Source organism: Papaver somniferum, chromosome 3, assembly GCF_003573695.1.
Source record: "Papaver somniferum cultivar HN1 chromosome 3, ASM357369v1, whole genome shotgun sequence".
NCBI lineage: Eukaryota > Viridiplantae > Streptophyta > Magnoliopsida > Ranunculales > Papaveraceae > Papaver > Papaver somniferum.
The window spans coordinates 1,034,439-1,061,748 of record NC_039360.1 but is presented as its reverse complement, the minus strand read 5'-3'; the positions used below and the strand labels follow the sequence as shown (position 1 = coordinate 1,061,748).

The 27,310-nt window shown below is 35.8% G+C and overlaps 1 long non-coding RNA gene across 1 annotated transcript; it reads right to left on the bottom strand.

Annotated features, from left to right (window-relative positions):
- Positions 1-10,042: 10,042 nt before the first annotated feature.
- Positions 10,043-11,534, bottom strand: LOC113360838. Its single transcript, XR_003364826.1, has 4 exons — positions 11,316-11,534; positions 11,101-11,180; positions 10,693-10,780; positions 10,043-10,117 (listed from the first exon to the last, which is right to left on the bottom strand). It is a non-coding gene; the product is annotated as an uncharacterized LOC113360838 (long non-coding RNA).
- Between the last annotated feature and the right edge of the window lie 15,776 nt (positions 11,535-27,310).

Genomic DNA, 27,310 nt, shown 5'->3' with positions numbered 1-27,310 from the left:
GTAAAGAGTCGCTCTTTTTAAATTTTACAACTTGACGACCCTACCTAAAACACCATCAAAACAATAGAAAACACGATAAATCTAAAAATATAGAACAAAAGAAATCACAAACACACAACATATTTGATCACTTAAATTACCTGAAGTAGAGAAAAATTCTTGTTCATTTGAGAAGTTCGTTCTCGGGATGCCTTTGCAAGTTGTGCATTCAAATGTGCAACTATGGCAGTCCCCCACGAATACCTACTCACCTCTTACAACGTATCCAAAAGATGAAGAAGGTTGACGCTGACTCTGTTTCCTTTGCTATCGAAAAATATAACCGAAGCAAGGACATACGGCAAATATGCGTCTTCCGTCGCACGAACTTCCAAATCAGATAATAGTTCATTGTCTCCGTCTTTCTCAAGTGACCCAGCATACATCTTTCTAATGGTTTTAAGTTTAAACTCTTTCTTTGGGTACTTCTTTCCCATGACAAAATGACTAAGAGTCGTCTCTTCATCCCATCCGAACAACTTCTCCGTCAGTGCATAAATTTCTTTCCAAGTAAGGTTCTTCCTGAACTTGTCACCAATGGATTTTCCTTCAACCTGCAACCCTAGAATTTTTTCTGCATCTTCGGGAATCAATGCCATATCGCCAAAAGGAAATTGGAATGTATCGACTTTACCGTAATACCTCTCGCAAAAACATGATACTGCAGCCTTTTCATACGCAATCACTGAGTTCTCAACCGCAGCATACAAACCTGAGTTCTCAACAATATCTCTCACTCTTGCACATTCACCTTCTAGCGACCATTTTTGCATTTTTGCATAAGAAGATTGGTGTCTAAAAAGACGTATGGCATTCTTATGATCATACAAAAGAGAAACAAGTAGATAATCAAACAAAAGAAACTAAATATCAACACAACATATGAAAATCAAAGTTGAGATTGTTACGATTGTCTCGTAGATGATGCGAGCCCATGTGCTATCATATCCAAATAGAACCTTGTCGTCATCCTTAGATTCACCTCTAGCTTTCCCACTGCTAAGACAGGTAAGCCGCATACGAATGAGTGGAATGTGTCTCGCGCTGGGTGCAATTGGTGTTGTACGCTTCGCCTGCACAGTCGGTTTAGCATGAGGCTCTTCTTCCTCCTGAATCTCATCATCCTCGTCATTTCCATCATTAGCATCATCCTCATCATTACTGTTATTTCCATCATTAGCATCATCCTCATCCTCGTCACCACTGTCACCACCATTTCCCTCAGTACCATCATTAGCATCATCTTCATCCTCATCCTCATCTTCCTCTATACTACCATCATTACCACCATTACCATCTTTTCCAATATTACCATCATCATCATCAGCAACATATTCACCTCCTAAAGGAATTTCTTCATGTTCGGAAACTTCATCTTCATCACTTCCAGTAGCAGACACAACAGGAGAGGATGAAGCCGACGAATCCGACGACGAATCACCTTTGTCCCTTGGTTCGTGGATAGACAAGGCTACCTCGCACGGTTTTTTTCCGTGGAATGGACCGACAATTAAGTATTTATCTTGGCGGGGAGGTTTGGAAGGAGGAGTTATCATAGGAAACATATCTTTATTCTTGCTACAATAGGTCAAAGACCAAAAAAAAAATCCGATTAGACATTCATTTCAATGTGTCATATAAAGGGTCGGCAGGAAAACTTTATAAAACAAAACGACCCTTCAAATTTTCTAACGACTTCAAAAAATTTACCGGACGACCCTTCAAATTAGTTAACGTCTACAAGAATTTCTAATAATTAACGTTTGTGTTAAACTAATCAAGTCATTAGCGACTAAGTCGTCTCTTGACTGGTCTAATAGCGTTAACGAGCTTGCGAATCCTTACAACAAAAATATATTTGTGTTCTTTACCTTCTTGGTCAGAATCATCCCAGAAAAAGAAGCTCGCTCGAGAAAAACGAGAGTCTTCGACAACAACAAAGTATGGGCATATGAAGCAAAAGTTATCTCGTCAAGATATGACACGACATCTAATCACTTCGCTACCGCAACTAAAGATCAACAACAACAAATACAAGGACACAACAATCATTGAATCTCTGTCATAATCGGAACTTCACGTAAGAATAGGGGCAAGTATATATACTTTTGAAACAAGACATATTCTTTCGCTCAGTTCCTTCAGCAACGGAGATCAAAGTTCACAAATCTCTCAACCATCGATTCAAGCACCACACGTCTCTCTCCAAGAACTATACCAAGGTTGATTTCTTTTCCTTAAGGATCGTTCTTCAAGCTACCTCAAGAAAAAAGAGGCAAAATGTAGATACAAAAGATGTGACTCGAGACGTGGCGCAATGTGAAAGACGAAGTTACTTAGTAATATAGGATTGTATACATCACATCTTAGCCTAGTTTGTTTAAGGATACAAATGTAATTTTCTTTCCTAACAACCCTAATATATAAAGAAATAAATTAGGAGAGAGAAGGTAGGCTCATTATTATTATTATTATTATCTTTTTCTTCCTCTTTCAAGCTAGAACTAGAACTTCCACCAAAAACTCTTTAACAGAGTTTTCATGTAAATCCAATGTAACCTCAAACCATAAGAATCATAGATGTAGATCTCATTATAGATCGAATGTAAAAACTCTTTATATTTCTAACACTTGGTTTATATTTTGATGTTGAATAATATTTAAATCTAGAAATTATTCATGGGGTGTAGTATGTGGGATTTATGGTCAACATTGTAGAGCTGAAATAATTTATACTACATCTTTTTTCTCTTTTCCCGCATTAAGCACGTGCAAAACCCTTAATGCATTGCATACTTCTGTAGCAATATTTGAATATGTATATTTTTATTTTCACACATAAAATTTTTACCATTGCTCTGCTCTACGTTGCACAAAACAATAGTTTGATTAGATTTGGGACCCGAACAATAGTTTTCAACATATGTTTGGGAACCGAACCAAAAATACCCGAGTACTTGGGAGGACTAATGTAGACAAGAGTCCCACAAATTCCCCGTGGACACATTGATAATTAAGCATAGCGAAGAAAAAAGTTTCTCGTGTATTTGTTAATTCATGAACAATTTTAAATTGATCAGTCAGAACTACTCACTCTAAAAAGGCATTTTGTATATATGGATTAAATCAGCTGTTGCATCATGGCTGCGCTGATACGGAAAGGGAACTCAACTTAAAATGTTACTAAAGGAAGAATTAGCGAAGCTGTGCACTTAATCACAGGTTGCAATGAAAAATGGACACAAGTGCTTCATACCATAACAGAGACTTCTGAAGTTCTCCCATGAGATCATCAGAACCTGATGGATCGGGATTGAATCTTGGACATTAAATCAGTTAATAAATTCTTTTCTACATGAGGACGCATGCACTAACTGAAGTAATTCCTCAATCCTCCCTTTTCCAGAAGGCATATATTATTTTATCTGGAGTTAGTTTTTGAAGCGGGGGTGGAGCTTTGTTTGCATCACCAAACGCACATCTCATTAGCATCTCACCTGTAATGCAAATAGCAGTCAGACTAACGCAATTGGTACATGTTCTTTCAAAACCAGTAAAATAGTACTAACTGTTTATTCTACAGTAACTACGAGATTTTTTACAGTAACTATGAGATGCCTCTAACTTGAAACAAATCAGAGTGAATGCAAATTCCAAACACCATCGGAGATGGGCAAAATAGTTCGCATAAAAGACGTTTTTAGATGAATTGAATTAAGTACATAATGTGAAATTTCAATCTACTGGTGCATTGGCATGGTTAACATGTAGAACCACTAATAGGTTGGGATACCATATTTTAAATATTTTTTAATTTAAAATTGGCGGTAAAGGAATCTGTTTTTTCACACTAATCAAATATTACCTCCGTTTTGGAAGAAGAGATACTTTCACCTTTCATTTTAGACTAAAAATAGGCCAAGTTAAAAAAGTGAAAATAACATTTTTTCAGAAACACAGGAAATATTTATTTAAAAACTCGTCAAAATTTTTTACTAATTCATCATCTTTTTTTCCTTCTTATTCAATTTTAAGATCCCAACAATTGTTTCCTTTTCCGACGAAGAGGCATACCTACGTTATATTAAATTTTATACAATATTAAGCTGTTGTGATAGCCCTTTGTTATTCACGGCAGATATATATCATGGATTAATTGGACCAGATCGAAATAGGGTTATGTACATTCTCATTATGAGAAGGGGGAATTCGAGCGTATGTAAATAGATACTATGTTTACATAGGAAACCCGCGTCGTTACATTCCATTTAGGATTAGAATAGGTGTAATCGGACCTGGTTTTTACATATTTCTCGTTATTTGGCTATCATATTCACTTTTCGGGGCTTCTATTGAATCGAGAAGTAGGTTTGATTGTACATCGTTTTGATATATCTAAGGTATCCTCCGGATAATTCAAATCGAAGCAATTGGATGTCCGAGCCGGGCCTATATAACATGACCGATCGATAGAAATACTCCAACACTCCACCCTTGTCATATATCCCCATACATCACACTAGATAGATATCATATTCATGGAATACGATTCACTTTCAAAATGCATTGATGTTGAAACGGTAGACACACGAGACTCAAAATCTCGTGCTGAAGAGCGTGGAGGTTCGAGTCTTCTTTAAGGAATAATATTGAGAATGCTCATTAAATGAGCAATTATATAAGAGATTTCGGATCGAATCGATATTGATAGACCGAGTATCTGTTGATATGAAGTATTCCGGCGATCCCTATGATCCGAGTCCGAGCTGTTGAAATTGGAATAAGTTCGGCAGTGTATCACTAAATTTTGGAGATCTTCTCTATCTAATGAATGGGGAGTCCACTTTGAGATCGTCCGCCCTGCACTATCCCCCGAGTATATGCTTCAACGGGAATCACACAAGGATAAATTGATACAATAAAAACCTCTGATAAAAGGCCCGCCCATAACCCAACAGATAAAGTAAATTACATAGTCCGTTCTAGGGATTGGCGACTTACCCATCCAATTATTTTGGCACTGGACGTTCCCAAAATGGGTACTATCAGTTCGGATGAATTCGATGATAGACGTATGTTGGCGTTCCATCCTTTCTTCCCCTTTCAGGACAAGAAAATCCAATACCTAGCCTTTCTTACCCTTTCAGGGCAAGAAAATCCAATACCTCTTGGTCGTGTGAATATCTGAATAGGACGAACCGGCCCCGTGAATATCTTTGCTTTGGAGCAAAACAATTAGAATTAGGCTCGGTCAACTGGAATGTGTATTAGCCATATAAGAGATCTTTCAATTGAGAAGATCCGTTGACTTGAGACGAAGAGAAAGGTCTATCAACTTTAGTTAGTTATTCTGTTAAACCAATGAAATGATTCATTATTGGAGCAGATAGCAAGAACCATTTCATCAGACATGTGTATTTTTTATTTTCCAATGGATTTACATATTTCATTAATGGAATTTTTTTGATGTAACGAGTAATAGGCTCCGGTTGTTTAGTCGTTCAACAATTCTTGTTTAGGCAGTTCATACACCATTCATACATAGTGTTTTGATCTAAGATTTCAATTCTTCTATCTTTCAGCATTAGCATATTGTTCCATGTAGCTAAGATCAAAAATATGGATGAAACAAGTCTTTCCACAACTCTGCCATCCCGTCAATTTCGTTCCACTTAATCCCTCTTTTATGTCCATATCAATACAGTAGTACGTCCAATTTACTGCAAGAAAAAGACTCTTTCTCAGGAGTGAAACCCACGTCACGTGAGGAGAACCACTGAATAAAGTGTATTTCGCGGTGGTTTATACTGACTGGGGTTTTGAGACCACCGAATCTGCTATGATTACAAATAAACACCAATGGGATTGTAAGGCCGAGGAGCTGACATACTCTAAAAAGGAAAAAAAAATTAAAAAAAAAAAGTCAAGGATTTTGTGTCGGAAAGAGTTGGAAAAAGCTAAAACAGACGGACAGAGACACTTCTTGATTGCCAAACAGCAGTTGCAGCGTTGGGGGCACATGACCACAAGAAAGAGGAACAGGGCATTAGTTATGTCTCGATCAAGAAATTAGCTAAACCATTGGATGAATTATAGTTAGGAATCAATCATATGGATTTGTAAAGCTTTTGGTCATATGCTGGAAAGCCAATTGCATCTAACAGAATCAGGTGCATAGTCCAACTAAACAAGGGAAGTAAAAGAAAATCAACTAGTACTTAAGTCAGACATGCAATTCATGACTACTCTAGACATTTTATTTCACAGAGCGTACCATGGATAAATATCAAAATCTAGTGTCCACAACTAAAATTGACATACTCGATTGAGTGAACCTGACGTGAATCGAACACGCATTATCTGACTGGGAACCAGTTGTGCTACCATTGCATCACAGATTCGTCTAATATAACAACTTCAATATTTACGCGATTTAAATGTAAAGAAACAAATTTATACCTACAATTGTGCCATGAACCAATACATAAAATCGATAAACACAAAAAGTTACCTCGCATCGTGACTCCGCAGTACAAATGAACACACTATATAAAAACGAGAACTCTACTTGTTGCACCAGCCCTCTTGTTGCTGGCTTGTAAGATACTGCATGAAATATGCATCTGAATAGTATCGACTACTAATCTTCATTATCCGTAAGTATATAAGAACTGCTAACAACAGAATATGTGATACCACCCCCCAACCCATCCGTAAGTATATAAGAACTGCTAACAACAACACCAGAATATGTGAGCTATAAAAATAAACTTAAAAAGTTCCCAACTAGAAATGACAGCATGGTTTAAAAAGATAATAACGATAAATTAGGACAACATACCTCGGCTACTTGACCAACATCACACATTGCTGATGGCTTGAAAAGCTCATTTAATCCCCGTTTCCGAAAAAGAAACATTTCGATTTCTTTATTCCACACACAAAGAACCATGTCAGTATGGAACCATGATACCCTTCTGTTTTATCAAGTAAATTATGCATATGCAATTAATTGACCACAATTATAAATTTACCAGGAATAATCGCATGCACAAAACTGATCACTTGACTTGCTAGAGCCAAGTGTTTATCTTCTATTGACGTCAACCCTGACACCTGCATGCAAATTAACAGAACCATGAAAACCACTTATAAATTCCTAAAAGGTTAAAACACAAGTGCATTAATTTCATAAAAAGTACGTAACGACCAACTATACCTGCATGGCACCAGCTCTTAAAACAAGCTGGCGCGTCCTTGTGTTGAAAAATTCTAAAAGTTTCCCAACATGTGAGGTAATTTCAAGTGTCACTTCTGGCCAAAAGTTAGCCATTTTAACGTATTGAGATAACATCTTCAAAAGAATTAAACCACTGAAAAAAGAAGCCAAACAACCATCAAAGTTAGTTTTCCCGAGAATACAATCTTCACTGAAATAGGGAAGGAAAAAATATGCTAGACTTTTTATAGGTTCTAGCTCTACATGACTGCTGACTATTATAAAGAATTTATTTATTTTTTTTTTAAAATAAAAAATAAAGCATCAATCCGTAACAGCTTTGCAGAAGAAAGATCCTCCTGTACATGGTTCAAAACAAAATAACTAAATAAGGAGCCTCTTTTCACTGCATAAGCATTTAACTATTGTGTTGAAATTTCATGATATGCTACAGTTGAAGATCGAACAGCTGATGACTGATGGAAAAACAGGTTGATGTCCATTAAAATTAAGAAACATTTGCTGTACGATTCTAGCCCAGTTGTAAAGACACCAAATGAAAACTAGAAGAGGCTGGCTAGGGTGGGAAAAATAAACTAACCTGTTCACCATGTGATAGCCAACGGCACCATAAGTGAGGGTTTGAGATGTAAATTGTGCTTTTTCCTTTGTGTTGTTATTACTTTCTGTGCCACCAACAAAGGTTTCATTGGACTCGTTCTGCCCAACAAGCTGAGATGGTAGCGCCACAGGTGAACCATCAGCTTTTGAAGAAATATCAGGGCTACCAAGAGCTTCGCCTTGACGGTCATTAGTCAACACTTCAGAAGATTGAAACAACATGATACTGGCCTGAGATTCATCTGGGACGTCCACAGAAGTCCATGTTTCTTGGTCAAGAACTGCCTTAATCTTCTACATCTGCCGTAACAAATCGAGAAGTATAAGCAACAAGCAAATTCCAAAAATAAATGTAAATAAGCTAAAGATCATAAACAGCTTTCTGACCATAGAATCATGTTGGTAGGAAATGAAGTCTGCCGACAGAAGCCGCAGTTGACACCATACGCTATTCGTCAATTTACCACCAATCTGTTCATATAAACATAAACCTCAAATTCAAATCAATTTATGAAAAGAAATTTGTCTTTTCCGGTGAACAAGTAATACCGTCTCTGTAGCTGTTAAAACATCCTTGGTGAGTTTGTAAAAGATCCAGTAATCTTCCGATACTTTATTCTCCATAGCATAACGAACCAGAAGGACATACTCCCATTTTTCATGAGCCCTCTGACACGCTAAAATCACAGCGTTGGTGTTTTCCAGCAGCACTTCATCACTGTAGACAACAATAGTTCCTCAAATTACTGTCCAATGTCATAACTTTTGACTCTATACCAATGAATGGCACTAGAGTTCAGAATGAACAAGCAAATAAAAACCCAGGAAGCCACAAATAATATTTCAACTGGAGACTACAATTACACTTCACACAGTTCATGGGAGCCGACTGAGCAGAAGGTATGCCAAAAACTGACCCCGAAACCCGGTAATAGTTTACCCCATGGATCAAGTTAATCCACTAAGCCAGTTCCAGAATCCTTGGATGAAAAACGGAAAAAAGAACATCCTAGGTATCCTTATGACATTGGACTGAATACAAGCAACAAACAAATTTGAGAGGCATACAAGTAAAGGAAAAAATTAAAACATATGGATGTACGAGAATTTTAGGTATTGTTGAGTGAAGAAAAGTAGAGAGGGAGCATGGTTTAAAAGTTAGAATACATGTATTTCTGGTTCACCCCGAATAGCAACAAGAAAATTTCCCACCATTTTAGGGATCAGGTTATTAATATTAAGGAATAAATAGAAAATAGTTGCCGTAAATTGCTTGACACATCGAAACTTGAGATGTCATTTGCTTTTCTCGATGTAGTTGGGCTCTTGGAAGCATTCTCCTGAAGCGAATAAGGTGAGAGTTTTTGACATGCTTTCGCATTGGCCACTGAAATAGAATCAGTAGCATAGGCTGCATCGCAACTATCCAGGTTCAACACAATCCACTCAACAGCCTTTTTAACTTCAGATGCCCATACTAATTGTACCTGCATTCAGTAAAAAAGAGAAATTACATTACTCATACTATGCAGTTGCTAAAGCAGACAAACAAAGTAATATACACTCTTGAGGTTACAGAAGTACTATGTTTGTTACATGTGCATCCAGTTCCTTTTTTCGTCTTCGTTTTATTTTCTTTGTTTGCCGTTCTTTTACTTTTACTCTGTTCCCTAGAAAACAGTAGTCTATTGTTTTCATCATTTTTATTGTTTAGCAAAAATTATTATTAGTTTACGTTATCAGTTGAGCCGGGTTACTGATAATCCAGATCAAGGCATGAGTGCTCATGGTTAATGCTACATTAAGTGAACTAATTTCAATGTCTAAAAATAAGAGTCGAGCATTATCTTACCTGTAAAACCTTGGAAGCACCATACACATATTGAATGAATTCTTCGAGTTCATGGCTAGGAAAACCTGTGAGTGGCTCCATGGGTTGGTCAACCAAAGGAGAGCGTAACTCCTTTGTATTTGTCCGAAGTGTCGACTTCATACTGAGAGTTAATGTGTTATGGTAGTTCCTTAGCTCAGAAGGGAGTTTTTTCTGAATAGGTGCATGCCAAACAGATAAGAAAGCAGTGTTCTAAAAAATATTGAACTTTCAAATATGGGAATAGTTGAACACGAGTTAAACGAAAAGAAATAATAAAGATATGGCCTTACAGTTCTGAGCAATCCAATGACAGAAGGTAGAAGACGTTCACGAAGGCGAAACATTTCTTCCTCGTCCATCTCAAACTTCAGCCATGTAAGCTCCAATTAGAAAATTATAATTGCACAATACAACTTATTGACTTATTGTTAAAGTTATAATAAAAAATGATCAAGTCAACAATTAAACTTATATAACACTGACTGGGAGAAAAAACTTAAACTCCTTTGGTTATCTCAAAAGTCAAACCATAGCTTTGAGAAAGGGATCAAGCTGATACTATAATCTTCATTTTTGTTGCAGGAAAAAAGATTTTCACTTGCAGTGAGACTAGTCTAATAAATTAATAATTTGATTAAGTTAACGGGATTATCAGCACTAGCCTGCTCCCAAATAACAATGTAATGCAATAACTAATGAGTGTTCTTAAATTTTCCTTTAAAAATGTCTTCTGAATGACAGTTTAAGGGTAGTGGTGTTCCTTTCAACTCTTACATCCTCCACATGAAATGTTTGGCAGAGATGGGCCAATAAGTAAAATGCTGACTCTTGAGCCAAAGAAGTTAAATGACACTAAAATGGTCAAATTTTACAAGCCAAAGAAGGGCCAAAAACATTATGTCTAAAACCTGAAAATGAAAATTTTAAAAACCACACTTACATTCCTTGCTTCTATTCTAGCCAAAATAATAGGCATGCCATCTTTGACATTGTACATGGAAGCACGTCTGAACTCTGCTGAAAGAATGCTACAAGAATGAATTTCACAAGTTACAAGCTAGAAGGAATATGCAATCCCTACAATCAACAAAAGCAAGAGACAGTATAATCTGATAAACGAGAATACTGTGAAACAAAATAAACAACAAAATAATAATGTAAAAGTAAAAGCTGACAACTGAATTAGCACTTGATACATGATTGATTGGAAAATACAAACATCACAAAACAAACTGGCAGACCTAGGCTAATTAAGGAAGAGAGTTAAATAATACAAATAGCAGTCAAAAAGTAAGAGCATCCAGATATTGGAATCGATAATGACTACATTGAGATTCAGTAAACATACCTGTTTATATCCTGGATGGATCTTGCTAACTGATCATGCAGATGACAGAAGCATTTGAGACCAGCAAGCTTGTCAGTATCCTGACATAGATGAAGAAGATCGAAATAAGAAAAATCCAATAGAAAATAAAAAAGGGGATCTAGGACATGCACTTCCTATAACTATGTTTTTACTGGGACATTTTATCTCATGTTCGAATGGTGAGCTAAAATTACCAGTAAATTGCGCAAGTAATCGATTACATCCAAAGCTCTTGCACAATCTGCTGCTGCAACTAGCTGTAAAAGACATAAAAAACATGCTCATTCACACAGGTGTAATAGTTGCAGTCTAGTTTTTTATTCAAACATCTGAGCATGCTGGATAACTGATATGTGTTGGAAGCAACTTTGTTAGCACCAAGAAAACAAAAATGCAACATGCATTATTAGCACAAGAACATATTAAGATAATCTCAGAGAACCTTTAGTAGTATAAATTGGAATATTGCAAACCTCTAACATCTTAAGGCCCATTAGTGATCATTTTGAGTATTCACACAATAATTTCCAGCCTAAGAAGTGTTGGGAAGAAAATAACAAAGATATATGAAAAGATGAAGGAATTGACGGAAACTTTAAGAAGTATCCACAGAGTTGTTCCCGCAGGACACAGCTTCTTCTCAGCTTTTGTTTGATAAATTTTGAGAATAGGGGACTATATGAACTGATTGAAATCTGCTCCTTATCAGCAGTTGCTATTAAGTTATACAGGTTTGGCACTTAACATCGAGTACCAGTACCAGTTCATGCTCATTATCTGAGGTTTGCACAGTGGTAATGAGGAGTGCCGCCGCATTGAATACTAGCTAGGAAAGCAACCTAAAGGGAATAGAGTCGGCCGTGTGGTGTCGGTTTCCACAATGCTGCAAATATTTCGGCTTGTCTTAAACATTCTGCTCTTTGTTAGCAATGTCGTTGAAGTAGCTAAGAGTTTTATTTACGTACTTCTCAACAATGTTTTACTAATCAACAAGTAAACTTGAGTTTAATTATGAGTAGTTTTTTTGGACAGATACATAGTGACTCCATAATCAGCACAAATTTCCCATGGCATCCAAAATGTATGTTAAGTAAGAGAAATATAAGTGTAAGGCTAACAACAATAATAACCACATTGTTCGATATACTCAGCAGCCTTATGACCTTCACAAATAGTTTTCATCCAAATATCAGCATTAAGGTGCATGTTTAGCAACACAAAATTGGATCACACATACAAGTTACACAAGAAATATAATACGTATATTCTAGAACTATTGACTAATATATATACCTATCAGTTCTTAACCTTAAAACATGTTTCATAACGCACATTATTCGCTAAATCACCCATCATGCTACATTAGACTGTTTAAAATTTGTTTTGCTAGATTTAATTCTACTTCACAAATATAATTCAATTCATTTAAAGAACGACAGTGAGAAACAAAAAGAAACGTACCGATATTTAGTCCGATAGCTTTTCATTAACATCTGAAATAAGCATAAGTTTCTGTTGCAGAGCAACCAAATCTCTCTTTTTCCAATTCAAATCTTGAAGCTGTTTATTACTAGCAGCTACATCTTCAGATAACTTCTTATTCGCAAGTCTTAGTGCCTCTTTTGACTCACGGATCAGTTCATGAGCTTCATCAATCTCACTATTTAACCCATACAACTGTTCTTGAGCTTTAGAAAACGGATTAGACAACTCTTTCACTAAATTTAAGTCAACTCTAAATTGTTCGATAAAGTCTCATGAAGTTCTATAGTTTCCCATTTTGATTTAAATGGACATGCAACTTGAAATGTTGGTCCTTCTTCTAGTGTAAAATCTTCTTCAAAAAAGAGTGATGGAACCTCTCTTAAACAATTCACTAACATTTCAAATTAACTTAACTATAGAACTTCACGAGACTTTATCGAACTATTTAGGGTCCTTCTAGTGTAAAATATTCTTCAAAAAAGAGTGATCGAACCTCTCTTAAACAATTCACTAACGCTTCTCCTTGTTCAACTTTCTCATCGATTTCTATATTTTGTTTGTTTGAGTGATTTCGAATATCTTCGAATCTAGCATACGGTTCATTAATTACATCTAATAAGATTTGAAATCTTAGAACCTGGTTGTTGTTTAAGTACTAATGGAGTTGAAGAGAAATCAATGGAAGAGCTGGTAGAAGAAGAAAACCAACTAGTAAAGAAAGAAGAAGAATCAGATCCATAAATGGAAGTGGATTCACCGGGATTGTTTAGAATTGAATATAAATTTTGGCTTGATGAAGACGGTGATGGTAGAACTGTTGATGTGTTTGGATCAGATTTAATAGAAGAGGCCGCCGATTGTGAATTATCCACTGATGAGAGAGATAAAAAAATGTTACTCCTTTTGTCGATTTTAGGGTTTCATAAGTCCCAAATTATTTAAAGATTTTTCTATATTTTCCGAAAATTTACTAATTTGTCCTTGTATTTAAATCATACAAAAATTTTAAATACAATATAAATTCAAATTCCGAAATGAATTTTTTTTAATTATCCACTAAAATCCATCACTAGTCTGGAATTAAAAACTAAAACTTAAAAATTTAAGAAATATTAATAAGGATAGGTTTGAAAAATATATTTAGTCCTGTTTCTTTTTTCTTATTTTGTGTGAAAACACTTAAACTTTCATCTAATGGGACGGAGAAATTATTACGTTAAGAGAGGATCAGATTTATTACATGAAAATGTTAAATGGTTTTTGATATAGGGTTTGGTCTAACTTTAGCCCAATTTAGGGTTCGATACTTGGACTTCATATTGACTAGTATTGACTCGGTTAAATATTGATTTATGTTTAGAAATTATTACTTTCTCCGTCCTATTTTAGATGAAAATTTAGGTGTTTTCACACATATTGAGAAAAAAGAAAGAGAATGTATATCTTCCAAATCTACCCCCTTAATACCTCTTAAAACATTTAAGTTTTTAATTTTTAATTCCTAGCCTCCAGTGTGAATTTGGAATTTAGTGATTATTTTAAAATTTCATTTGAGAAATTGAGCTTATATTATATTTTATGTTTGTATATGATTCCAAAGCAGGGCAAACAAGGAAATTTCTGGAAAAAAATATGAAAACCTTCAAGTAATATGAGACTTATAAAAAGCATAATACCTTCATCTAAACTGGAACGGAGGGTGTAAATAAAATAAAAATAAAAATTACTAGACGAAATTACTATTATAATCTTCATTTTCCTAACATTTAGGGTCTGTTTGGCATGTCAGTATTAGCAATGCATGACACTCCCAATCACATGTAGTTGTAATGTCATGCATTAGAACTACATGCAGTTCAATGCTTAGTGCATGAAAATAAGGTGAATGTAATACAACGATGAATTTCTAACTTTAAAATCTAACAACAAGAAAAAAATAAAAATTATAAATAAATAACTAAATAATGAGAATAATAAAAAAATGTAAAAAAAATATAAAAAGAAAATAATTTTTTTAAATATTAATAATAAACTAAATAAAAAATGAAAATAATAATAATTAGAAAAAAAAGTTAATAAAAAATTAAAACAAAACATTTGATAAAATTAACAATCATACAACGCCTTGGTGGGCATCCTAACAACAAGCTGGGCTTCAACACCTTTTTGAATAGCAACACCTAGTGTATGAAAAATAAACCTACCAAAACCACTATTGGCATCATTACTAACTAGACAGTTTTTCAGACACTTAAAAAAACACAAGGTATCTTCACCGAGTTCTCCCAAAGTAGAGAAAGCTAAAACACCCAGACCATAGCCATGCGAAACACATTTGTCCAAGTATTTAGTACATTTACGCGAAACAACACTCGAGGTAGCTTTTAATGGAACAAAAGAACGAATCCCTTCACCAGTGAAAGGCGAGACACCTGTGACATCATACAAACATCTTTCCCATTCTCCCAGTTTAGAACAAGGATATTAGGAGGACGTAAATCCTTGTCATTATCAGACAGAAACCCAAGAGAAACCTCATTACGCGCAGGCATACCAGCCTTGTAACAAATATCAGCGATTATATCACGTACAAGATCATGTCGAAACTTAATTCCAACATATTTAACACAATGAAGCGTGTGGTCCCCAAAGATAACCATAGATCTGTTGCAACTTGAGCATTAACCATTCTCAACAAACAGTATGATGCCAAGGCGATAGCAAAGAACAGCTCTGAACTTTCTGGGTGCGAGACATTGGTTAAGCCCACTAATTGGCACGGCTAATAAATAGTCTTGTGCATGTTTAACCTGGTTACACTGCCACAATATGGAATCCCTTGCAGACATAGAAAATTGGTTGGGGATTTGCTTCTTAACTGCATCAAAATACATAACTGCCAAGGAGTGCATAGATGGGGGGCAGTAGTATTGATGCGAAAGGTAGAAGGTAATCCACATACTTGGATGAAGTTCTGAAGAGCCACTTGATAAACAGAACCTTTGATTGTTGAGAATAAGTCACCAAGGATCATATTTTGAACCGAAGCACTCTGAATCTGAGAAGCAAGATAGCAGTAGGCGCGAGTGTCTTCCATGGTGGAAATACCAAGTCCACAATCCTTGATATGCAAAGTAGCTAATCTATGTTGTAAAGGCCCAAAGACCACGCCATCGCCAGTGACTAAAAGTCTCAAGTACTTGAACAAGTGGTCATCAAAGAGGTGAGTAGCCTGCTGTAGGGCCACATGATTGGTAGTACGCATTGCAAAATATAATCTGGACACACCGATGCAATTGCGAAGTAATAGCATCTCACTCTGAGGATCCTTGAGCTTTTTGATGGCAAACATAAGTTGAATGGTCTTGTTCACCCTGCTCAACATCATGTCACTAATAAAGTTCAAATCCAAACTCACAGGTCCCCCAGAAGTTTAACACAAATTAGTGGGTCTACCAATATCAGGAGGGAATACACCCTCAGTAACACTTCTGGGATCAATAGAAGTCCAAAAACCTCTATTTTCTTTATATTGAGATGTAAACCCCTACTTGGCACTTGAGTTTCTATTATACTCAAAGCCTTGGCCACCTCAAGTGTATCACCAACAATTGTGCCATCATCCAAATACCAAGTGTGCAAATCAAGCTTGCAACAAGAAGCAATAGACTTTACCAAGGGATGAAGTGTCAAAGAAAACAGTAAAGGACTGAGAGGATCACCTTGCTGGACACCGAGTGCAGAAGACAAAATAAATTGGTCATAGTAAAGTATGGCAGGCCGCATATAATAAAATTCTACCCATCGAGAAATACATGTACAATGAAGCTGAACCTCTTTGATGAGTTGAGATTTACTCACCATATTGAATGCGTTGGAGAAGTCAATGAACAACATTGAAATCTTGCCTGTGTGACCTTTCAGCTCCATTAGGCCATTTACAACATGTAAAATATTCTCACCCCCAGCTGGCACACCCACACCGAATTGGTATTCACCTAAATGCAATGTCATGTCCTTACCAACGGAGAAATCAGCCACTTTAGAGACCAATCTACGTCAAACCGTGCCAACCGCAATGGGCCTAATACCACCACCGGTCTTAAGAAAGGGTGTTAATGGCGCACCATCTATGAATTCTCCCAAGCCATTGGGGCAATTGCCTGCCAACCAAAGGTTGACAACCCCAATAATTGAGGAGAGTAAGTCGTCCACAACTGCTACTGCTTCCCCACTCAACACGTCGACCAAATGTTCTGCACGTAACCCATCTCGGCCGCAAGATATGCCTTTTGGGAAGCTCTTGATGTCCCAAAGACTGTCCGTGAATCCACAACAATTGGTTCAACCGTAACAACATCGCAAGGGAAGGCAGGTGGAAGCGCAACCGAGTGTTTTTCCTGTAATTTAGCGTATGTAGCTTCGTCACGAGGAGCAACTCCGTTTGAATATAATATCCTGATTGCCGCAGTAAAATGGCCGCAACTCAATTTATTTTGGCAGGTGATCAAATTAGCTAACCCTTGTTTATTCTTGTCTTCCTCTTCTTGTCTTCCTTCTTACTCCCATTGTGAATAGGCAGCTGCAGCAATTTTTTCACCAAAATAAAACAGCCATTTGGTTCTTTCCAAACATCTAAAGCTTGAAAAATAGCTGCAACTTGCAGTCGTTTCCTATTGCCATACCGAGCTTCAGCTGAGCTTTTTGGTTTGTATAAGGACAGGGTGCAGATGGGGAAGAGGATAAGCTGCAACCAAGAAGCTAAATTTGCTGGATTGATGAAAACTTTATCCAGGCAAGCCTTCAGAGTTCTCGAGAAACTGAGCCTGCATTGATCAGGGATACATGTTACAGTAGTGAATTGCCGCTGGAACATAGCAATTAAGCAATTATGTTGAAAGGGAAACCACAAACTCCCCCGCAACATCATCACAAACACCGTCTCTAGATGACTCGCAAACTGCCTCCCCTGTAGTACTCCCAACATCACTCACATCAGATGGTTTAACCAAACCATAGATGTGAAAAATTTCAGTTGCTCCAAGTCCTGAAATAACATCATTATGCACCGTACCATCTTGTCCCTTACATGAATTCTTCAAAGCATGAAGCTGCATACATAACTACCGCACAATCACATTTGCAGATGGCAGAGAATTCTTTCCCAAGCAAGGAAAATGTGTAAGTTATTAGAGATCGAATCCCTGCAAATAGTCTTGTTTTCGTTGGAATAGAGGTGTTTGTCTTGCTGATGTTTCAGAAGAGAGCCTTTGACATACCCCCTGTCGTTAACTCCATCATGGCATCTATCAAAGTTCTTGAATGGACAATGATAATGACCATCAACAAGCACAAGTTCTTCATAAGAGGAATGTGTACACGGCTGCATCTGTGAAGAGAATGGTGATAGCGGTTGACTGCGAGTGAAAGAAGCCCTGGTTGTTCTTGCCATGGAAGTTGTGCTTTAACCTTAAATAAAAAAACTTGTGCCCTAAAACTGAAAAACACGGATGAAAGAAAACTCAACGGAAAAAGGGTTTTGAAAAACTGCGAAAAGAAAAACAGTGAAAAGAAGAAAAGTGAAAAATGCAGGTGAAGAAATCATGGTGATTCCGACTGGTTTTCAGTCGCCAGTTTCGTCGCCATAGAGACCATGTTTTTTCACAATTTTGTATAATTATCTGAAATGGAACGAAAATCCTTGCGGGACTGATCCAGCTCTACCTTTCTTAGTCAGGGTTTATGCACAGCTTCCATGGCAAGAACATAATTTTGTATAATTATTTGATAAAATTAAATAAAATAATAATTAAATATTGGAAAATATAATAAAATAATATTAAAAGAACTTTTTTAAAAATTAAAAAAGAATTAAATAAATAAATTAATTAAAAATGAACATTTAATAAAGAAAAACATAATAATATTAAAATAAAAAAAATAAAAAAAACTAATAATAAAGAAAACGAATAAAAATAAATAATTAAAACTGAACATATTATAAAATAAATAAATAATAATTATAATAATTGAGAAATAAAATAAAAGAAAAAATTAACAAAAAAATTAAAATTGAATATTTAACAATCGAAGATTAGAGTTTAAAATGAATATAATGAAAATATATTTGATTTTGCAAATAAAACAAAAGGTCAACAGTTGTTAACTGTGTAGTTGGAGGGGTAATACAGGATCGCATTCAATGCACAATTCAAGAGGAATGTATTTAATATAGTCCTTTGGAGGTACTAGGAACTACATGGAGTTGCTATGTCAAGTAGTAGGATCCATGCCAAACACCCAACATTTGAATGCAATCCTTGATTATTCTCTTTGACTGTACTACATCCTCCACCTACGTCTGATTTAAGCATGCCAAAGGGACCATTATATAATAACTTTATCTTTTCGTCTTTCTCCCCACCACACCCTATTGCCGCCACTACATCTATCAGGCCATCGCTCTCTCCTTTCTTCCCAGTTTTTGAATGATAACATATTTGCACGTTCTGGTACACCGCGATATAATTAGTGTGGAGGACCATATTTTCGTAATTGGCCATTTGGGATCTTGACGAAGAAATATATTACTCACAAAGTAGTTACCCTATGTCACCCACAGACTAGTGGTCAAGCAGAGTTTTCCAACAAAGAGATTAAACATAGGAGTTTTTAATAAAATGACCACATTTTTTCAACATTAATTTAATATCCACGGTTTGACCTTTCTGTCCCGTTTTATTTAAAAAACAGCTAACGAATATTAGTGCATACGTGAAAATAAATATGGCCTGAGAAAAGACATCCAAGCCCCTAAATTATAAGACTCGGGCCTAGTTAAACAGTACCAAATCCCCGAGTCACTACCTAGTTAAATCATACAGTTAAAAACCAGTTCAAATAACACCACATGCTCTCTATCTTCTCCAGAGACATTTCCTTCTTCGGTTTAGAAGTTACGAGTGGAAATCCAATTTGGGTTTGCATCAATTTAAAATCACAAGTCATCGATTCACTTAAAATTACAAATACCCAGTAAATAAATTGACATGCGATAATATCCATATCAATGAGAACATATGGCAAAAGTACATGATTACGCCGGCCAATTTTTATCGTTCAAAATGATACATGTGGTAAGAAGATCATCCACGCTAAAAACCAGCGATTAGCCCATTACATCAGATCCAAACGACCCCCACAAAAGTTTTTTCACAACATTGCATGAAATTATTGCCTCTTATGAATAGAGATTAAAAAACCTGGCACTTTAGGGGAGACCCAAAAAGAACTGGGGGAGATTTTTTATCCCCATCCCAATGATTTGGTTATGGGATGTCCTAATTAGTTTATAAAATACCCATATATATGCCCTTTCATAATCGGTAGTTTAGTTTTGGTTTTATCTACCGACTGTGATTGTGTTATTCATTTGTTTTTATATAAAATTAGGCATAACCGGTAGATTTCTAATTTGTCAAACTCCCGATTGCGAAAGAGCATATGAAAAATCGAATTTGGGGCTACTATAACAATCGGTAGATAATGAACATCACTAAACTACCGATTGTGGAAATAGATAAATTCGAAGTTTAATCAGTTTTGAAAACATTTGAATTTGGGGGGGTTATCACAATCGGTAGTAAATGAACATCACGAAACTGTCGATTGTACAATCAGTAGATAATAAACATCATGAAACTACCGATTGTTAAAGTAGAGAATTTCGAAATTTTATTAACTTTTGAAAAATTAGAATTTGGGGCTATTATCACAATCGGTAGATAACAAACATCCTGAAACTTCCAATTGTGCAATCGGTAGATAATAAACATCACGAAACTACCGATTGTGAAATAGGTAGATTATGATACCTTTATACCCTTTAGCTATTCAAGGTATAAATACAAAACCTAAACCTAAATACCATTTTCATTTCAACTCTTCTTCTCCTATTCTTCTTGACTTCCGACTGACTGCAAAGGAAAAAAAAAATTCCCTCCATCAAATCAACTTCAAGTCATCGTGTGTCGTTAATCGACGAATCAAATCATCGTTGATTCTTCTCTGTAAAGATGACTAGAACTAATGAACCCCATAGAGATCGAGTGAAGAATATATACCGTGGTGACGATCCAAAAATTGGAGAAAGATTAAAATTCAAAGAAATTATTACCGAACATGATGGAGAAAGTGAAGAACACGAAGAACAACCCGACACTGATGTAGGCTCTTCTGGTGAATCAGATAACCAAACTCTCAAGGAACTTAAAATGGCCCAATTAGGTAAGTAAACATCATTTTTTGAGTTTTTATTGCTTCATTTCGATGAATCCATGAAAAAAATCTAGGGTTTTCGGTTATTTTCCCAGAATCGGAAGTTAATTATGAATTTAAACTCCCTATTATGCTTGTGTTTTTCATTTTTGAAGAATATTGACCATATTCAAGAGATATATATATATATATATTTATATATATATATATATATGTTTCCTTCCGATTGTATAACGTGTATGTTACTGAACCCTAAATTGGGCATAACGGTAGTTAGTTTTTATTTTTTCTTCCGTATATACTAGAGGATTAGAAAATATAAAGACACATAGATTCAACATAATCAAACGATATTGTATAGTAGTTAACTTCCGACTGTAATACTATGAAATTGAAACATTTTTGGGCGACATTGTATTTGGTAGATATGTGTGATTATATGCTTCAGATTATTCTTGCTTTGACAACTTAGATTTTTTCTGTGCTAAAATGCATCATAATCGGAAGCAATTTTTTTTTGTACAGTCTGATTGTTGTACAATCGTTTGATTGTTTATTTAATAATCTTCCGATTATATGTTTCCTTATGACTTAGAATTTTTTTAATCAAAATGAGCTATAATCGGTAGATAATCACTAACCAGTGCTACCGATTATATATATTCGGCTTTATGAATTTATTTTATCTATCGATTGTTTACATTCGGATATTGATTGTGTACTTTTACTCCTGATTATACAATTAGAAAATAAAAACTTACGAACCAATTGTTCTCTATTTTGTTTTTTAAGGAAAGGATATGTAGGAAACACCAAGATACAGCTGTCCTAAGGTCTCGTCGGGAAGGAGGTAAGAAATTAACAACCAGTGCAAGGGGAGAAAGGAGTGATAAAGGAAATCCAAGCAAGGATGAAACTGAAGAAGGATTAGAACCAAGTGCTCCACAAGGTGTTAGAGAAGAAGATGAAATACAACCAAGTGTTCCAGTGCCAAGAGTACAAGAATGAGGACCAAGTGGTACCCAAGAGGAAGGAGAAGGTAGAAGGAAGGGAAACGCTAAGAAAGCATCCCACCTTGTCCCCTCTCATTTGAAGATTCTTGGTATCCGACAAGACAAAATCCCAGGGTTATCGGATGATGGTGGAGCATTTTTATTTGGATACAAAGACTTCTGGGCCTGAGAAATTTATGAAACCGAGGTAATAATCGTATCTTTTTTTATTAACGCAACGTCTTTTTCTTCGTAATAGTATTAAGGGTTATTCTAATTATTTTGTAATATGCCGTGTGTTTAACAGTATCATTCCGATGCGGTTCGTCTACTCAAACCCACAGCCGCACCAACCAAAGTGAAGGATTGGCCTTTGGAAGGTGAATGTGAGATGTTCAAGCAAATTATTACAAACTCAGGGTTTTCTACTGTCGCCGAGAATTCAATGTTGGAGCATGACCGGGTGGCCATATCATCTTTTTCGGAGAGAATGTATCTTGAGACCGACACCTTTCATATGTCGTTCGGGGAGATGACGATTACCCCGGATGATTTTATGCAGATTCTTAGTCTCGTTGACCATGGCATTCTGTGAAGTATAATTACATAAAGTAGTTGAGTTGGGAAAAACTTTATGTTCTAAATAATCAGTGTTTTGGTTGGGATGAGGCGACATCCAGGAATGAGTTCGGGAGGTGCGCTCCTTATAGAACTAGACAGTTCAACATGTATCATCTGATGAATATGTCCACAGGCACCTTGGAGAAATAAAATCAAGGAACGTTAAGTGATGGCGAAGTGGAGCACGCGGCCACCGTATATCTCCTCTATGTATTGGGGTGTGTCATTTTCCTCAATGCTAGCGGCAACCCGTTCGACGTCAACCTTCTTCAACTACTGCATCCTCTAACAAAGTCCGTGAGTACTCTTGGGGCACTGCATGCCATATATTCTTGATGGAAGAGTTAAGAAAGTCGTCAAGGGTCAAAACTATCCAAGTTTGCGGGAACGTGGCTCTATTCCAGGTATTTTAGTAACTATATTAATCCATTAATAGCTATGTTTTTGTTTTTTTTCTCTAATTGAAGAATTGATTTTCTAATACTTGGTTTGGCATCTATATATGCATGGATGTATGACCACTTCCCTATCCTCAAATTGGCGAAAGAGAACCCAAAGTGGCAAAGAGGTACACCAAGAGGAGCGAAATACATCTTCAATGACAACCGTTCCAGGATAAAGGAGCAACAATTAGTACGCTTGAGGGAGGTGTTAGAATTGATGAAAGCCGTTGATGTATGCTTCAATCCATACAAGGAAGACCGATCTAGTGGACATATAGCTGGTCGGTCCGACCTATCCCTTTATTTTGGACTGTGTGGCACCCCACGGGATATGTAATGTACAATGCTCAAGGGTGATGCGACAATTTGGTTATGTACAAGGAGAGCCAAAGCATGAGATCCACGACAACTTCATGTTGGAGGTGGAAACGTGCGAACCTAACCGCGAATTCATCACTGTGGTTTACTCAGGTGGACCATCCGTTGTTTACCATTGGGATATGAGGATGGAGTACTTGATCCGCCCCGGAGTCCTGTCACCCGAGGTGATGAAAATTATCCAGGATATATGGATTGGTACTGGGGGAATTATCATCTTCGTGTGATCCGTGAACTCAAAGCCAAGACTACCTCGACCTCGACAGTTTATAACTACATCAACAAAGAGAAACCAAATGGTTATGATAGACTGGTGCATATCTTTATGTATTTTCAGGGTTAATATTAAGGCTCAATATTTTAGGTAATAATTGTTTGATGTTATATTATGTATAAAAACAGGTGAAAAGATTCAAGGTGTTGTCCAAATGGTGCACTGGATGCATAAAGTCTAGGGAGCCTGTGCAAATTGAGAAGATAAAAGAGCATAGAAACTTAATTGATAACCTTGATAATGAAGATTATGCAGTTCAGTTCGGGGAAAAAAGCAGGACTATTCAGAAGAAACCAACAACAAAGCCGATTGAAATAACTTGGGAGTCATCGAGCACTCAAGCTGGATTCCCCGATGATGAAACTGATGAGGCTGAACAACAAGGTGATAATGATGGTAATTCAAGTCTTGTTGGGCGTGCAGGTCGTGGAGTCCAGAAAAAAAGAAAATAAACTCTCAATGTTTTGTGAACTCTATGGATTTCAAAGTTTGTGTTGGATTATGCCGTTTTTTTAAAGGTTTGAGTCGGATTATAATTTCTTGCATTATTTTTATGGTTTGTAAATGGTTGGTTTCGTGGATTATGAATGATTTTTGAGTTATCTGTATGAGATTAACAATTATTTGTTAGAGACTCAAAGGTCGCAAAATGATATTGTTCAATTTTTCAACATAATCGGGAGACAATGTTATATACCAATCTCCCATATCTGGTGAATTTTCCAAACTTTGTCAGCCATGGTTACAATTGGGAGGTAAAGTTAATAAATATTCTCCGATTCTGGAGAAGTTTTCCAACTTTTGTCAGAACTGTCCGTAATCGAAAGATATTTATATTATTTATCCTCCGACTCTGGAGAAGTTGTTTTATTTTTGTCAGACATACTTTAGTCGGTAGATAACACTTAAATTAAACTATCGATTGTTTTAGTTTCAGAATAAATTTCTTCTATACCAAAATAAAAACATGATCGGAAGTTACATTAACTTCATTTACCACCAATTGTGGCTACTATATAATCGGGAGTTAAAGTAACTCAATTTACTACCGATTATGGAAATTTCAAAATTCATAAATAAAGGATTTTGGCTAAATCTCATTTCGGGGCTACTCAATAATCGAGAGTTAAAGTAACTCAATTTACTACCGATTATGGAAATTTAAAAACTCACAAATAAAGGATTTTGACTAAATCTCATTTCGGGGCTACTCTATAATACAGAGTTAAAGTAACTCAATTTACTACCGAGTATGGAAATTTCAAAATTCAGAAATAAAGGATTTTGGCTAAATCTCATTTCGATGCTACTTTACAATCGAGAGTTAAACTAACTCAATTTAATATCGACTGTACATGTTTAAAAAAAAATGAACACCCATAACGCGCCAATTAACTAAGCAATCGGTTCAAAATGTATAACACCGTATATCCGATTTACAATCAGAAGCAAAAAATCTACACTTGACTACCAATTATGAGGGGCATATTTGCCATTTTGAAAAAAAATCAAGATAAGGGGATCATTTTACTTCCTACTGACCATATTTTGTTTAATTAATCGCCCCTAATTCATTTTGGGTCGCCTCTAAAAATGCTTGGTTAAAAAGTAGCATGTCAAACAACATTATATTTGTTGTAAGGAACTTGAACAGGAGATATAGACATAGATAAGAATTTTATCAACTATTAATTATCTATAACACATAACTTTGGAAATCCTTTCCAAGCTCTCTTGAACTTGAATGTGATTTAAATATCGAGATCAGTTATTATCCTCTAATGCAAAAGCATATAAGGGATATCATTCTGATTTTAGATAGCCAAGATAACTAGAGTAAAAGAACTACCTCTTGTTTGAAAGAATTTAGCAATTCATTCGAGTACTCAAACAGGAAAAAACCTTCAATTGCAACTTCCTGCAAGATGAATGACAATGAAATTCCCAAATTTCTGTAAGAACCAAACTAATTATGCCTTTGTTCCTACAAATTTGAAATCCACTCTCTGTCATCTCTATTCAATTCCAACCTCAACAACAGAAACTATTGCAGTAACATCAGTTCTTCCAACTGATTTTATAAATTTTACTCTCAAGACCAATCAATCCAAAGAACCCCAAAATTCCATCTTGTTTTAATTGAACGCAAAAATTAAATTGATTACTCCCAAGCAATAACATATCGGGAGACTTTATTGTTGCATCTATAAAAATCAAAAACTCTTACTTAAAATCACTTTAAATTGTATTAACAATAGCTCTTGTTGACGTCATCTGCAACTGGTTCTTTGAAACTCTAATCAACACTTGCATATCCTCCATTATCAACCCTAGATATCAGCAATAACACAAGTTTTCCTTTCTCTCCTTGGGGGTTTTTCCAGCCGTTTTATCATTCAAAACAAACCCAAAATCAACACGATCTTGCATCATCAGCTCGGAACTTTGAGACTGGTACAACATCTAATTAGGGTTTGGTTATTTGTTAATGGAGAATTGAGATGGGTTTGAGTTAAGTTTTCATTAAAGAAGACGAACATAAAACCTAGTTGATGGGATGACGGAGGGGACAAATTCACAAAGTTGAAGACTATAATATTATGAGTTAACTTGTTTTGAGTTACTACAAGATCTTTTCCTCATTGAGAATATGAGTCATTGATTAAATGAACGGATCGTGAAAGATGATATTATGATATTATAGAGCGATGGGCATATTTGTAATTGTGTCCATGTAAATCTCATCTCGTCAGATGAAAAATTGACTTAATCAACGAGATTTTACTGGTTTTGTGGCCTTATACGGAAAACCAAACGGCGTAGGCATTTAATAAAGGTTGTAAAAAACGTGGTTAGTTTTTTAATTCGATTTCCCCACATGGGTATTTCCTTAAAATTCCCTTAAACATATTTTAGAGAAAACGGTTAATCTTAATAAGAAAGACTGGTCATTGAAGTTTACTGATGCCTTATGGACTTATCGTACTATGTTCAAAACCCAACTCAAATTATGGAACAAATCCATCTTTTATTTCTTCAATCTCGAACTCAAAACTATCACAGGTCCATCACTGCCATGACTCAACCTCAACCAGATTCATCCATTCTTCATTTCCTAATTTAGTCTCTAATTCAGATCCCCTTTTTCTCTGAAGAATAAGAGAGAAAAAGGAGAAAAGATTTGGGTTTACATATAAACTTGTTTAGGGATATTTTAATCAGTTATAATTATACTTTATTAATATATTTTGGTGGAATGTCCAAATTGGATATTAGAACCATGAATTTTGAATTCATGGCTATTTGAACCATAGTGATATTTTTCTTTTCCTATACATCCATGAACTCAAATCCAAAAGTTAATTGACCAATTTTGTGGAAACTTTTATGGGAAAAATCCCAACCGAAATATTATCCCTAGTTTGCTCGATAAGTAAGAAGAACATTTACATTAAAATATGATAATGACCACACATGTCTTTTTAGTTCTATTTTGATGTTGTAGATACGAAATATCACACGGCCACGTGTTGAATTATAAGGGCACGAGAATGTTTCTAAAAGCATCCTAGGAGACATGTACTCAAAAATATATAAGTTACAGCGGATGTAAATAATGATGTCACGCGAGAAGAGAAAGTCATCCAGAGGAAAGGAAAACTGCACGAGAACGATGATGTCACACGAGAATATGGCATCTAGCGAGAAGAAGGGAAAGC